Genomic DNA, 15,507 nt, shown 5'->3' with positions numbered 1-15,507 from the left:
GCTTGGGAAGCCATATCCTTGATCGGTGATGCGAGACCCACCACCGCCAACTTGATCGCTTCTTTTTCGGTCAAACGAGCCGAATAGCATCGGTTCCTAACGGTCCCGAAGCGCCGGATGTATTCGACACCTGTTTCTCCGCGCTTCGCCGCACTTGTGCTAGATCGGCGATGCCAGCCTCGGAAGCCTCCGAGTGATACTCGCATGTGGAACTGTTCTTCCAACTGCTTCCAAGTCCGGATTGAGTCCGGTGGCAGCGATGTGTACCACCCGAAAGCCGATCCCGTGAGGGACCGTGCGAAGAACCTCACACGTAGTTCATCCGATGCTGAGATCGTGCCCGACTGCGCCAAATATCGGCTCACATGCTCGATTGAACCGGAGCCATCTGACCCACTAAACTTGGAGAATTCGGGGAGCCGATATTTGGGTGGTAGTGGGATCAAATCGTACTCGTTGGGGTACGGCTTGAAATAGCCGATTGCCCTCCTTTTCGGCACCATGCCGAACTGGTCTCTCAAGATTGTACTGATCTGATCCACGGTGTTGGCTGCAGGAGTCGAGCTCTGAAGATTCGTTGGAGTGGCGTACTTAGCCAGCCATGCTTGCTTCTCAGGCTCTGAGCTAGCTGCAGGAGTTGAGCTCTGGAGGTTCGTCGGAGTGGCATACTTAGCTAGCCACGTCTGCTTCTCAAGATCCGATCCGGAAGCTCCTCCTCGCTGTTCCGGAAGTCCCCGCTGTTGCGGTCCGGCACGTATGTGCACGTGTACCCGTGAGGGATCTCCTTAGGCGCCTCATACAAGAACCGGTAATCACTAGGGTCACCACCGATCTTGTAGACGACGAATGCCGGTGAATTCGGCACTTCGGGTGCTGCCAACGCGAACGGCAGCGGTGGTCGGGACCGGAGTGGTATCTCTCCTTGGTGAGTCCCTAGAGCAGGTCCCGACGGAGAGTACCGATGCCTCATGATTTCCTGGGTCACCCGAAGGGCGACACGCTCCAAAGTGTTCACCGAGGCTCTCGGAATGGCGGTGCAGCGAATGAGCTACCATGAAATTAATCTTCCGACGCGAGACCTGGTGCGTTCTTCCGAAGGGGTAGACAGGTCCACTCCATCGAGCGCGCCTTCGGTGAGAACCCTTTCCACCTAATGCCGTGTGAGCGGGTCCTCCGGAAAGAGCCGATGAGGTCGGCTTCGAGGATAGCTTTGACCTCGTCATACTTCTTCTTGAGCTCCTCGGTCGGATCTTCGTACATGAGCGGAGTACCTTCCGCCATCTCAGATGTAGATGGCGATGCAGTTGATGTCGAAGATGGTCCCACCGGGCGTGCCAGAATGTGTTGCGGTCAGAAACCCACCGGCGAGCAACGACGGGCAACACAGTAGAGCCGGGAGGCTCCCAGAGCTGCGGCTGGCCCTGGTCCCTCGAGCGACGGCCCGCAAAGACTCGGCACGCGCGTCCGATGCTGGTGCAAGGGCGTGCCACCTGACCTATACCTGGTCAGGAAGGTGATGGATTTGCTTCGCTTAGTTTCTCGCATGGCATACACGTAAACATTAAATACGAGCCTCGATCGGCTCTCGAGGTTGTCCCGTGAATCGGCTCAAGGAGCCGATCCACCCATGGTTCGTATGAGGTCTACGATCACATGGTGGTCCTGCTTGATCAATATAAAGCTAAAACGACCTACGACGATTTAGGGTTTTCACCACATAATCGGAACATCCTACGCGTGATTGAGCCTGGCAGCCACGCACGGTGATGATAAACCAACCCTAGACAAGGCCTAAAAACCAACATGGAGTTGATCCCCGGAACATCTTATCTAGGGCTAGCAAACTACACCCTACGTGCTACTGGATCCTTCAATCCGTTTGCAAGGCCTAACTATGTAGATATTAAACTAATCCTTGAAGAACAAGGAGCAATCATAACGGATCGGATCTGCTAAACAATGATCAAGCGGGGTGCCGCCCTTACACCTAAGATAGGTGTAAGGGCCGCTAGACGTCTAAGGGTTGCATGGACGAAAGCATGTAACGCGATGAAACAATGCTAACCCTAACACATCTATGATAACTACGCTGCTCGCCATCAACAAGGCTTCAGCACGAGCAACGCATGAACAACGAATAAACGTTACTGCCTAGATCGCAAGATGCGATCTAGGCAGCATGATGCTTACCCGGAAGAAACCCTCGAAACAAAGGGGTTGGCGATGCGCCTAGATTGGTTTGTGATGAACGTGATTGTTGTTTTTCTCAATAACCCTAGATACATATTTATAGTCCGTAGACTTTCTAACGTGGGAATAATCCCAACCGTGCACGAGCCAAATTCTATCTAACCGACACGTATCCTACTATATTTACAGATACACGGGCAAACTAGCCCAAACTTTGTATACAAGGCCGATTCATGTATATCTTCCGTGTATACCCTTCAAGCCCATCTTAATCGCGGCCCACCTCTGATCCGGTCAAATTCTGGTGATAATCAAAACATTATTTTTATGCTCTCTATATGTTTTCAAAATAAAAAGCTCTAGCACATGAGTAATCCCTGTTTCCCTCTGCGAAGGGCCTTTCTTTTACTTTATGTTGAGTCAGTTTACCTACTTCTTTCTATCTTAGAAGCAAACACTTGTGTCAACTGTGTGCATTGACTCTTACATGTTTACTTATTGCACTGGTTATATTACTTTATGTTGACAACTATCCATGAGATATACATGTTACAAGTTGAAAGCAATTGCTGAAACTTAATCATCCTTTGTGTTGCTTCAAAACCTCCTATTAAGAATCTATTGCTTTATTAGTTAACTCTTATGCAAGACTTACTGATGCTTGTCTTGAAAGTACTATTCATGAAAAGTCTTTGCTATATAATTCAGTTGTTTAATCATCATCTTTACCATTGCTTTGAATCACTTCATTCATCTCATATGATTTACAATAGTGTTGATCAAGATTATGATAGTAGCATGTCACTTCAGAAATTATCCTTGTTATCGTTTACCTACTCGAGGGCGAGTAGGAACTAAGCTTGGGGATGCTTGATACGTCTCCAACGTATCTATAATTTCTGATTTTCCATGCTAGTTTTATGACAATACCTACATGTTTTGTTCACACTTTATATCATTTTGATGCATTTTCCGGCACTAACCTATTAACAAGATGCCGAAGCGCCAGTTCCTGTTTTCTGCTATTTTTGGTTTCAGAAATCTTACACAGGAAATATTCTCGGAATTGGACGAAACAAAAGGCCACGTTCTTATTTTTCCAGGGGCTTCACGGAGTCCGAAGGAGAGACAAAGGGGGGCCACGAGGTGCCCACACCCTAGGGGGGCGTGGGCCCAGCCCTAGCCGCGCCGCCAGGTGGGGACCCCACCTCGGGACTCCACCGACATCGCCCCTTCGCCTATATATTCTCCCCGTCGCAAAAATCCTAAACAACCAGTCATATTCCACGAAGAGTTCCGTAGCCGCCGCCATCGCGAAGACAAGTTTCGGGGGACAGAAGTCTCTGTGCCGGCACGCCGCCGGGACGGGGAATTGCCCCCGGAAGTCATCTCCATCGACACCACCGCCATCTTCATCGCCGCTGCTGACTCCCATGATGAGGAGGGAGTAGTTCTCCCCCGATTTTGAGGGCTCTACTGGTAGCTATGTGGTTCATCTCTCTCTCCCATGGTGTGATATTTATGTGATCATGAACTTTGTATCACTATTAATCTATGTGCTACTCTAGTGATGTTATTAAAGTAGTCTATTCCTCCTCCATGATGTAAAGTTGACAGTGTGTGCATCATGTAGTACTTGGCGTAGGTTATGATTGTAATCTCTTGTAGATTATGAAGTTAACTATTACTATGATAGTATTGATGCGATCTATTCCCCCTTTCATAGCTATTGTTGACAGTGTGTATGCTATGTTAGTACTCGGTCTAAATTGCAACGGTCTATTATGCACTCTAGAGGTTACTTTAATATGAACTCCGGATTCACTCTCCACGGTGTGACGGTGACAGTGTGCACATCGTGTGTGATTCCTTTATGAAGTTGTGGAGCTTGTTTACTCCGGCTTGAGGGTGCTCTTGTAGCCCTAGACAATGAATGGTGTTTGTTATCCAACAAGAGAGTGTTTGAGAGTAGCACAAGTGAGGAGAAGTTATTTATTTATTATGTGATCATTGTTGAGAGTGTCCACTAGTGAAAGTATGATCCCTAGGCCTTGTTTCTAAGCATTGAAACACCATTTCCATCATGTTCTGCTACATGTTTGCTTGCTGCCATTTTTATTTCAGATTGCATTTGCTACTTATAATCATCCATATTACTTGTATTTCACTACCTCTTCGCCGAACTAGTGCACCTATACATCTGACAAGTGTATTAGGTGTGTTGGGGACACAAGAGACTTCTTGTATCTTAATTGTAGGGTTGCTTGAGAGGGATATCTCTGACCTCTACCTCCCTGAGTTCGATAAACCTTGGGTGATTCACTTAAGTTGAAAGCAATTGCTGAAACTTAATCATCCTTTGTGTTGCTTCAAAACCTTCTATTAAGAATCTATTGCTTTATGAGTTAACTCTTATGCAAGACTTGTTGATGCTTGTCTTGAAAGTACTATTCATGAAAAGTCTTTGCTATATGATTCAGTTGTTTAATCATCATCTTTACCATTGCTTTGAATCACTTCATTCATCTCATATGCTTTACAATAGTGTTGATCAAGATTATGATAGTAGCATGTCACTTCAGAAAATATCCTTGTTATCGTTTACCTACTCGAGGGCGAGTAGGAACTAAGCTTGGGGATGCTTGATACGTCTCCAACGTATCTATAATTTCTGATGTTCCATGCTAGTTTTATGACAATACCTACATGTTTTGTTCACACTTTATATCATATTGATGCATTTTCTGGCACTAACCTATTAACAAGATGCCGAAGCGCCAGTTCCTGTTTTCTGCTGTTTTTGGTTTCAGAAATCTTACAGAGGAAATATTCTAGGAATTGGACAAAACAAAAGGCCACGTTCTTATTTTTCCAGGGGCTTCACGGAGTCCGAAGGAGAGACGAAGGGGGGCCACGAGGTGCCCACACCCTAGGGGAGCGCAGGCCCAGCCCTGGCTGCGCCGCCAGGTGGGGACCCCACCTCGGGACTCCACCGACATCGCCCCTTCGCCTATATATTCTCTCCGTCGTGAAAACCCTAAACAACCACTCATATTCCATGAAGAGTTCCGTAGTCGCCGCCATCGCGAAGACAAGTTTCGGGGGAGAGAAGTCTCTGTTCCGGCACGCCGCCGGGACGGGCAATTGCTCCCAGAAGTCATCTCCATCGACACCACCACCATCTTCATCGCCGCTGCTGACTCCCATGATGGGGAGGGAGTAGTTCTCCCCTGAGGCTGAGGGCTCTACCGGTAGCTATGTGGTTCATCTCTCTCTCCCATGGTGTGATCTTTATGTGATCATGAACTTTGTATCACTATTAATCTATGTGCTACTCTAGTGATGTTATTAAACTAGTCTATTCCTCCTCCATGATGTAAAGTTGACAGTGTGTGCATCATGTAGTACTTGGCGTAGGTTATGATTGTAATCTCTTGTAGATTATGAAGTTAACTATTACTATGATAGTATTGATGCGATCTATTCCCCCTTTCATAGCTATTGTTGACGAGTGTGTATGCTATGTTAGTACTCGGTCTAAATTGCAACGGTCTATTATGCACTCTAGAGGTTACTTTAATATGAACTCCGGATTCACTCTCCACGGTGTGACGGTGACAGTGTGCGCATCGTGTGTGATTCCTTTATGAAGTTGTGGAGCTTGTTTACTCCGGCTTGAGGGTGCTCTTGTAGCCCTACACAATGAATGGTGTTTGTTATCCAACAAGAGAGTGTTTGAGAGTAGCACAAGTGAGGAGAAGTTATTTATTTATTATGTAATCATTGTTTAGAGTGTCCACTAGTGAAAGTATGATCCCTAGGCCTTGTTTCTAAGCATTGAAACACCGTTTCCATCAAGTTCTGCTACATGTTTGCTTGCTGCCATTTTTATTTCAGATTGCATTTGCTACTTATAATCATCCATATTACTTGTATTCCACTATCTCTTCGCCGAACTAGTGCACCTATACATCTGACAAGTGTATTAGGTGTGTTGGGGACACAAGAGACTTCTTCTATCTTAATTGCAGGGTTGCTTGAGAGGGATATCTCTGACCTCTACCTCCCTGAGTTCGATAAACCTTGGGTGATTCACTTAAGGGAAACTTGCTGCTGTTCTACAAACCTCTGATCTTGGAGGCCCAACACTGTCTACAGGAATAGAAGCGTGCGTAGACATCAAGGGACTTGAGTGTGAAGACCTGCGAAAGGTAATACCTGATGTTAACTCGTCTTACGATGCACAATAGTCAAAAGGAGGGCAGGCGAGCCGAAGTTACATTGCTCTCCGGCTCCCTGACAATTTTGGACGGCGGCGTAGTTGCTAAGTCGAGCTCCCTCTGGCTCTAGAACTAGGTGAAGAAGCCGGTGAAGGATGGAGACACCTGCGAAAGGTGACAGCTAGATCTTGACTCATTCTATTGAATATGCAAAAGGAGGGCACGTGGACGGAAGTTACCTTCGTCTCTAGCTCCGTGACAGAATTGGTCAGCTGGGGAGGTGGTAACATGAGATCCCTTATCTGGCTCGGGGTGATGAATGTGTTGTATGGGAGCGGGAGCACCTGCTGACAAGGTATTAACTTTTCAATGCCTACGGATTGTAGACTAGGGTTTAGTCAGATGTAGAGGGCAAGTAGATCTCGAAGGTTTCAGCCGAAAAATACTTGACGAATATGAAAGCAAGGGTTTGGGAAACAATGATTCGATGATCTCTTTGTTCCTCGACTCCCCCTTATATCGGAGGCGGAGCCGAGGGATTCGTATTGTATAAGTTACAGAGTCTGGGAAGGTTTCTAAGTCTTCCCGCAAGATTACAAATAATACTTCCTATTACAACTCTAGCTTTCCTTAATAATATCTTGGGCTTCCGAGTCTTCTTATTCTTCGGGTAGTGAGCTTTCAGTAAACCCCGGGTACTATCTTCGGCAGGCCCATTGGGGATGCCTATGTCAGTAGCCCCCGAGATTTTACTTGAATCGTAGAGTCAGGTAAAATCTCCACTGTTTATTTTTACTCGACAATTTAAAACCTTTCTATATTTATTCTCATACATTTCTATATTGTGCAGGGATAATGGTAATTGGGGCTAGTTCATCTGACGGATCAGGTACTAGTTAACTGCTCTAGTGGCAATCCGCAAAAACCTACTTCAAAATCACGTCCCTGGACATGATCTCGGGATACTGGTGTAAACTTCGACAGGTGCCGCTTAAGGTCTTACCATTCCGTCGAGTCCCAGTCATATTTATCGGGTACCTAACGCGTCCGTTAGGATTTTTCTTCGTATCCGTTGATACGGATAAAAGTAGTAAACCGACGTCGGAGACGGCGCTACGCCTCACGTAACGGATCCGGGGTCTTACCTTCGCAAAGTTTTGCGGCATTCAGAAATTGATCGCAACTTTGGCGTTCGAGAATATATTGTCGAGTGCTTATTCGGCTGTTGGAATGGCACATTTTATTGAGTCAAAGATGACTTATATTGCTCTCCCGATGGGAGTATATGCAGAGTTATTTATAACTCGAAATATACTCTTTTGCTCTTCTATCTTTCTTCTTTTCATTCTTTCTTTCTCTCTTTTTTTTTATAATTTCATCGGGCACGCGAACAGCGTTCCCAATGGGAGTAGCCCCCGAGGCTACGGCCAAGAACTTGTGCTTGGTTGTAGGCTCTACGCCTTATGCCGCTATATTTTCTTTCTCTCCCGAAGTTTTATAATTTCTCGGGTGCGCGAACAGCGCTCCCGATGGGAGTAGCCCCCGAGGCTATGAACAAATATTTGTATTTGATCATAGGCTCAAGCCATCTCTATTTTGTTTCTCCCGATCTTTTCATTTTTTCAAAGTAGCCCCCGAGCATTTGATAAAAAACTTGTATTTGATCAAAGGCTCGCCAATACTTTTTGCATGTCGCCTTTTTATGCCGCTGTTTAGTCGAATTTTTCTCTCTGACAAGGTGACGTTATTACTGATGATAGCCACGATTGTAAATCCAAAAATCGCGAGAAATTTTCTCCCACTGCCTTGCGGGCCCAAATTATCCATTATCTTGACACGTCGTGTAGGTGGGGGACACACGTCCTCCACTTTTCCTGGCGCACGTACCGTAACTTCTCCAGTGTTAAAATACTTTTTTACCCTTGTTTCTGCGTGGTTATCATCTGCCGCACCCCTTTTCCATCCAACGGTCCGCCGCTTCGCCTCATCTTTATATAAGATCTCCTTCTTCCTCCTCGAGCACTTCCGCTCGCGCCGTTCTCCTACTCTCCTCTGCGAAACCTGCTCCTGCGCCCCTCAATTCCCTAAGCTCATCTTCTCCAAGTTGCATTCCTGCGCCATTGTTGATGCCACCGCGTCGGTTAACTAGGCACCACACGCCTGAATCATCGATGGCCGCCGCAGATCTGGGAAGCGCGGAGTGGGAAAGGTCCAAAATTTCTACCCAGGACATCAATCTTTTGAAGAAGCTGGGAATTAGCAAGAAACCCAAGGCTCTGTGCTTCCCTAGTGAAGAAAGCTACCCAACCCCTCCAATGGGGTATCGGGTAAGTTTCGTCGACCATCTCATCCGCGGTCTTTCCGCCCCTATTCATCCTTTCCTCCGTGGATTGCTTTTTGTTTATGGTCTTCAACTTCACCACCTCACGCCCAACTCTATCCTCCATATCTCCATTTTCATCACCCTCTGTGAGGCCTTCCTTGGCGTCCAGCCTAATTGGGCGCTATGGAAGCGCATTTTCTTTTCTCGCCGCAATGGCTCTCCCAATGTCGCTTATAATATAGGCGGCGTTGTTATTTCTGTTCGCCCCACGGTCGATTACTTCGACGTAAAACTCCCTGACTCAGTTCAAGGGTGGCGCAAGAAGTGGTTGTACATCCAGGAGGAGAACCATGGATGTGCTGAAGACAACATCCCTCCTTTCGATGGTGCCGAGAAAATCCTTCGCCGCCGCTCCTGGGATGCAGATGCTACCGAGGAAGAAAAAGCTTCGACAGAGGCCCTGATGACTCGCATCCATGAGTTGCAAAATACTCGCGGCAAAGAGTTGTCAGGTATCCAAATCACAGCGTATTTTCTTAGGACTAGAGTGCAGCCTCTTCAGGCTCGCAAAAACCCTCTCTGGAAGTACGCTGGCGACGAAGACGCAGATCGGTTGTCAGTGGATTTGGAGGTCAAGGATTTAGAAAAGCTTGTCCGAAAAATTTCTTCTCTCAGCAAAAAAGATTCTGTCCCTTCTTCTTGTCGTGTAAAACCATACAGCGCCAGCAATGCGCTTCCCAAGGTAAACTTTGTCGACTGACTTGTTATTGCCTTGCTATATTTTTTTTATAACTCCTCTTTTTTTTGTTGACATCTTCCCCTGTTTTTATATAGAACCATCCGAATCTTATCTCGCTTCCTCCCCTTCCTGAGGGTGGAGAAGTCGATGAAAGGGCCGTTGTCACTGACGACAACCAAGATGCTCCCTCTTTTGTGAATGAACCCGCAGATTCTCGAAAATCTGCGGGATCTGTTGAAAAAGAGGCTGCTTCTGAAGGTACTGCATCAGCACAATCTCCTCCTCCCGCTGTTTCTCCAAAGAACAAAAGGAAAAGGAGTGATGTCGAAGATTCCGGCACCTCCAAAGCCGAAGAAGCTGTTCCTTCACATCAGAAGGCAGCTTATGATCCATACCTTGAGGCCCTCATCAGTTCGTAAGTCACCTCTCTTTCTTTTATTTTTGTACTCGAAGATTTTTTGCTATCTTTCTTTTTATACTGCCAACATTTGATCGCAGTGATGATGAGGAAGAAGTACCAGCTTTTGATGTGGCTGCTCGAACGAGTACGTCGCATACTCTAGTTGTTTCGGAGGCGCCAGTTGAAGGAGAGGAATCCTCGCCTCCTCAACAAAACGTCGGCGCTTCTACTCCTCCTTCAAGCCCCCTCGTCCCTTCACCGAAAAGAGCAAGGATTGAAACAATCCCGGAGCCTGCTCTTCAATTGAGTAACTCCTCTAACCCTCTCTTGGATGATGTAAGTTCTTAATTTCCTTGTCTTTGTCTATATTTCCTCTGTTTGCTTCTTTATGCCATCATATTTTTCCCATACCGACATTTTCTTTCTTTATCCTTCTTTGACAGCCTATGATCAAAGAACTTATTCGTATCGGTGCTCAATTCATTGGGTATCGCGAGTAAGACTGAAGGTAATGCCTTGCTGCTTCTTTTTACCCTTGCCTTCTTACTCCTTTGTTGTCGATGTTTTTTAACTAAATTTAACTTTCTTGGCAGAAAAACTGACAGAGGTCAACGAACGTGCCAATACACTTGCTCAAAAATTGGAGCAAAGTGAAGAGGCTCGTAAGAAGGCCGAATCAGATGCTATCCAAGCTAGAGCAGATGCTGACAAGGCCAAGGCCGATGCTGCTGGTGTCGAAGATCTTAGGAAGAGACTTCACGATGCCGAGACTTCGCTGAGTGAGCATATAGCCGCACAATCTGCTCGCGAGGAAGCGATCATTAAGCGCGTAAGGGCACAAAGCCGTCGCTTTGTCAGTAAGTATCTGAGCCACTTCACATCCTTTCGACTTTCTTTCTTTCACTCGTTTGTTGATCACTAAGTTTTTATCTTGACAGGTAGAACTTCTCAAGAATTTGAACTTGAAGATCCCGACAACGATCCTCTTCTTGACGCCATTTCGTTCCTTGAGTTTCATGGAACAGAAGCACGCGAAGGCATTGATCAAGCTAAGTCCGGGTTGTCGCGACTCTTCCCCTATTTCTTCCCGAAGAAAGAGGAACCCGCAACTTTCCTTGCTCTTGCCAAGTGTTTTAATCCACCAGAAGATCTTGGACTGAAGGTGCGCCATGAGAACATGAAGATTGCTGTTGAAAGCACTGTTGCCTTGGTCGCGGATAGCCAACAAACTATCAACTGGGCGAAAGTAGGCGACACAGAACAGGTAGAGCAGACAAAATGGCGATCATTGATCAAGGCGGCAAAGCCCGACACGAAGAAAATCCTGTCCTATCTCGGGATCAAGCCATCTTCAACTCCTAGCTCATCAAAGCCGGAGGTCTAGTTGAATGCCCCTTCTTTTTATTTTTCCTGTTTCCTTAGCTATTGTCGCCATATTAGTTTTGGCGACAATTTCCTTAGCTATTTTTGAAGAACTCCTTCTGTAATATCCATGTAAATTTCTTGAAGAGTAATGGAATTCTGTCTTGTGCAATCCTTTGATATTGGAATTTTCTTTTCCAGTTTGATATTTGATAACTACTCGCCGATCCTCGTTCTGCCGATACTTCTCCTCGCTTCCTCCTTCTCGAAGAAAACACTAATCAATGATAACTTTGTCGACGGTTCTTCGGGACAACATTTGTCGCAAGATTTGCAAGAATTGCGCCAACAACTCCAATCTATGAAAAAACAAACTCTTGTGATGATGGAACAATCTCGACAGGCATCCGAGAGAGAGAATATTGCTCTTCAACAGGCAAAAGAAGCCATTGCTGCAAAGGACGCTGCTGTTGCTGAAGCTACCGAAGCTTCCTCCCGAGAAAATTATATGCTTCAGCTAATGACTGACGCCAGCCTGGACATGACGGGTATGTTTCCTGTTCATAACCATGCTGGATGTTATTTTTGCTATCCTTCCTTCCTTGTCAATTTATTTGCTGTACCAGGCTCATTTTTGGATACTGCCGCCGAAGATCAACGTGTTGAAGCTCGAGCCAATGCTTTACTCAAACTGGCCGCACGACATGGTTCCAACTTTTGGGTTACTCCCGAGCGTACTCGTCAAATTGTCGATTCCAAGATCGCGCGGGTCAGGTCCGTGATTTCCTTGACTTCGTACGAAGACTTTGTTTTTGGTTTATGGAACCATGTTCCCTCGCAACAAAATGCCAGAAACTCTTCCTGCATTGATGGAAAAGTTTCGAGATGCTCCTCGAATCCATGGCTTTGTGCGGGCTCAACTCTCTGCTGGCGCAAGATTTGCTATGATGATGATAAAGATTTGTCATCCAAAATTGCCCTTGGATCAAATTGTTCCCGCGTGCCTTGCCAAAATGTCGAAGAAAAAGAGGAACATGAGCAAGATTGATGATCTGGTGACTCCTGTAGCCGAAGATATGATGGATGAACTTCTTCGGATGGACGCTGAATTCTTCGTGAAGGGTAGCTATGCCGAGCATAGTACTCGTCCTTCCAATGAACGAGTCACCATAGACCATGTGCTAGGTATCCATTGAGGGTTTTCCCTTTTTTCTTGCTGTAGTTTCACCATTGATACGTTTTTGTAGGCATGGTCTATATTGAAAAAGCTGTCAACTCTGTAAGTGTGTATTGTTTTCTATTTTTGATCGTCGAGCCCCCGAGCCTTTGGCTGGAGCTTATACTATTTTGTTATCCCGAAGATTTTTCTCTTATTGCGAGAAGGTATATATATATTTTGCTATCAATGGTGACGTTCTATATTTTGTTGCGAGGTTTTCAGACCAAAGCAATATCATTTTGACGAGTACACTATATTTTTAGTCGTTAGCTTCCGATATTCTATTTGGCGAGGTATTCTTGTACCAAGGCTAAATATTTCGGTAAGTCTATATATTTTGTAACTTGAAGGCATTTAGCCCCCGAGCGTGTCGAAGAATAAGAAGTATATCTCCACTATCTTTATTATATTGCAGCACCGCGAGCCCGCCTCATTAAAAACCTTTCCGGCCCCACTCGGTGCCCCGAAAAGGAAAAGAGTGCGTCTGAAAACTCGCGGGCGTTTCAGTACATTGTATTTTTACAGAGGACTATATTTCGACTCTAAGCGTAGAACCGCCTGAGCTGCGCCACGTTCCAGGGGTTTTTCTCGGGAGCCCCCGTCTTCTTGTCCTTGATCCTGTACGCTCCTCCGTCGATGACTTCTGTGATGATGTAAGGTCCCAACCATGGCGACTCGAGTTTTTCAGTACGCTCTTGATTGAGTCGCAAAACTAGGTCTCCAACTTGGAAGGATCTTGGTCGCAAACGTCGACCGTGGTAGTTTTTCAAGTCCTCGCTGATATTTAGTTACCCTTGTCAATACTTCGTCCCGAGCTTCGTCAAGTGCGTCGACGTTGTCTTCCAATGCTTTCCTGGAAACTTCTTCGTTGTACTCGTGACTCGGGGAGTCGTGCTCTATTTCTATCTGCAGCATCGCTCTCGCTCCATGGACCAGGAAGAACGGAGTCTCTTGTGTTGCTGTATTTGGTGTTGTTCGGATGCTCCATAACACACTTGGTAATTCTTCTGGCCAGGTATGTCGAGCTTTTTGCAGTGGCCCTACCAAGCGTTTCTTGATGCCGTTGCAGATGATACCATTGGCTTTCTCGACTTGACCATTGGTTTGAGGATGTGCAACTGACGCGAAGTGCAATTTGATGCCTACCTCTGCACAATACGCCTTGAATTCCTTCGATGTAAAGTTGCTGCCATTGTCTGTGACAATGCTGTGAGGTACTCCAAATCGAAAAACGATGCCTTTCACAAACTTTATTGCTGATGCTGCATCCGGTGAATTTATCGGCTTTGCTTCTATCCACTTGGTGAATTTGTCGACAGCCACCAACAGGTACTCATATCCTCCCGGCGAAGCTTTGTGCAATTTGCCCACCATATCGAGTCCCCATTGGGCGAAAGGCCACGACAAGTGGTATTGGCATCAGCTCCGCCGCCGGAGAGTGGGGTTTCGCGGCGAATCTCCGGCACGCGTCGCAGGTTCGCACTATCTCTTTTGCATCCTCGATTGCCGTCAACCAAGTAAAATCCTGCCCGAAAAACCTTGGCTGCGATAGCTCGACTGCTCGCGTGGTGACCACATATTCCTTCATGCACATCCTTTAGGATTATCCTTCCTTCTTCGGGTGTGACGCACCGTTGTAACACACCCGAGATACTGCGTTTGTATAACTCCCCTTTGACCACCGTGAAAGCTTTGGATCGCCTAATAACTCGCCTTGCTTCAACTGGATCGTCGGGTATTGTTTTTCTTAGGATGTATGATATGTACGCCTGCATCCACGGGGTTTGCACCATCAATACTAGATCTTGTTCCTCTTTTTCTTCCAATGCTTCTTTTACATCCCCCGAGGGTTTCTCGCTCTTCTCCTTCTTTGTTAATTTCTTTGGCTTCGTGGACCTCTCTGTTAATTCTTCCCAAAATACGCCAGGTGGTATTGGAAGGCACTGCGACCCGATGTTTGCGAGAACGTCGGCTTCATCATTGCTCAATCTACTGATGTGATTTACCTCGCATCCATCAAACAGCTTCTCAAGCTCATTGTATACCTCCTTGTATGCTATCATGCTATCATTGACTGCATCACATTGGTTCATGACTTGCTGAGCCACCAATTGTGAATCGCCAAAGATTTTTAGTCGAGTTGCGCCACAAGCTTTCGCCATCTTCATCCCGTGTATGAGGGCTTCATATTCCGCTTCATTGTTGGATGCGTTTGGGAACGTCATCCGTAGGACATATTTTAACTTGTCGCCTTCGGGTGATATAAGTATTACTCCTGCTCCAGCTCCTTCTAATCTTTTGGACCCGTCGAAGTTCATGGTCCAGGTTCTCGATAAATCCGGAGGTCCTATGTTTTGCAACTCCATCCACTCTGCGATGAAGTCTGGTAGAATTTGTGACTTTATTGCCTTTCTTTTTTCATACGTGATGTCCCGAGGAGAAAGTTCTATTCCCCAAAGGGAGACACGGCCTGTAGCTTCTGGATTGTTGAGTATGTTGGATAAAGGCGCCTCATTGACCACTATTATCGGATGCGCTGAAAAATAGTGGCACAACTTTCTTGCCGTTGTAATCACTCCATATGCTAGTTTCTGGTACTGCGGATACCGCTGTTTGGAAGGCGATAAAACTTCACTAATGAAATATACTGGCCTCTCGCACTCCATGGAGTTTTCCTTCTTCTTCCCTTTCGACAACTAGCACCGTGCTAACCACCTGGGGTGTGGCTGCAATGTACAGTAGGAGAGGTTCTTTTTCCTTCGGCGCCACTAAGACTGGTGGTGTCGAGATTGTGCGTTTCAGATCCTCGAAAGCTCTATCGGCTTCTTCGTTCCACCGGAATTTCTCTCCTTGCTTTATTAAAGCGTAGAACGGCAACGCTTTTTCTCCCAGCCTGGCGACGAATCTGCTTAAAGCTGCGACTCGCCCAGTTAGCTGCTGTATTTCCTTCAACTTTGTTGGCTTCCTCATTGTTACGATAGCTTGGATTTTTTCGGGATTTGCTTCAATCCCTCTTGCTGAAACTAGGAACCCGAGAAGTTCTCCTGCAGGGAC

Source organism: Lolium rigidum, chromosome 5, assembly GCF_022539505.1.
Source record: "Lolium rigidum isolate FL_2022 chromosome 5, APGP_CSIRO_Lrig_0.1, whole genome shotgun sequence".
NCBI lineage: Eukaryota > Viridiplantae > Streptophyta > Magnoliopsida > Poales > Poaceae > Lolium > Lolium rigidum.
This window is presented reverse-complemented; position numbering follows the sequence as displayed.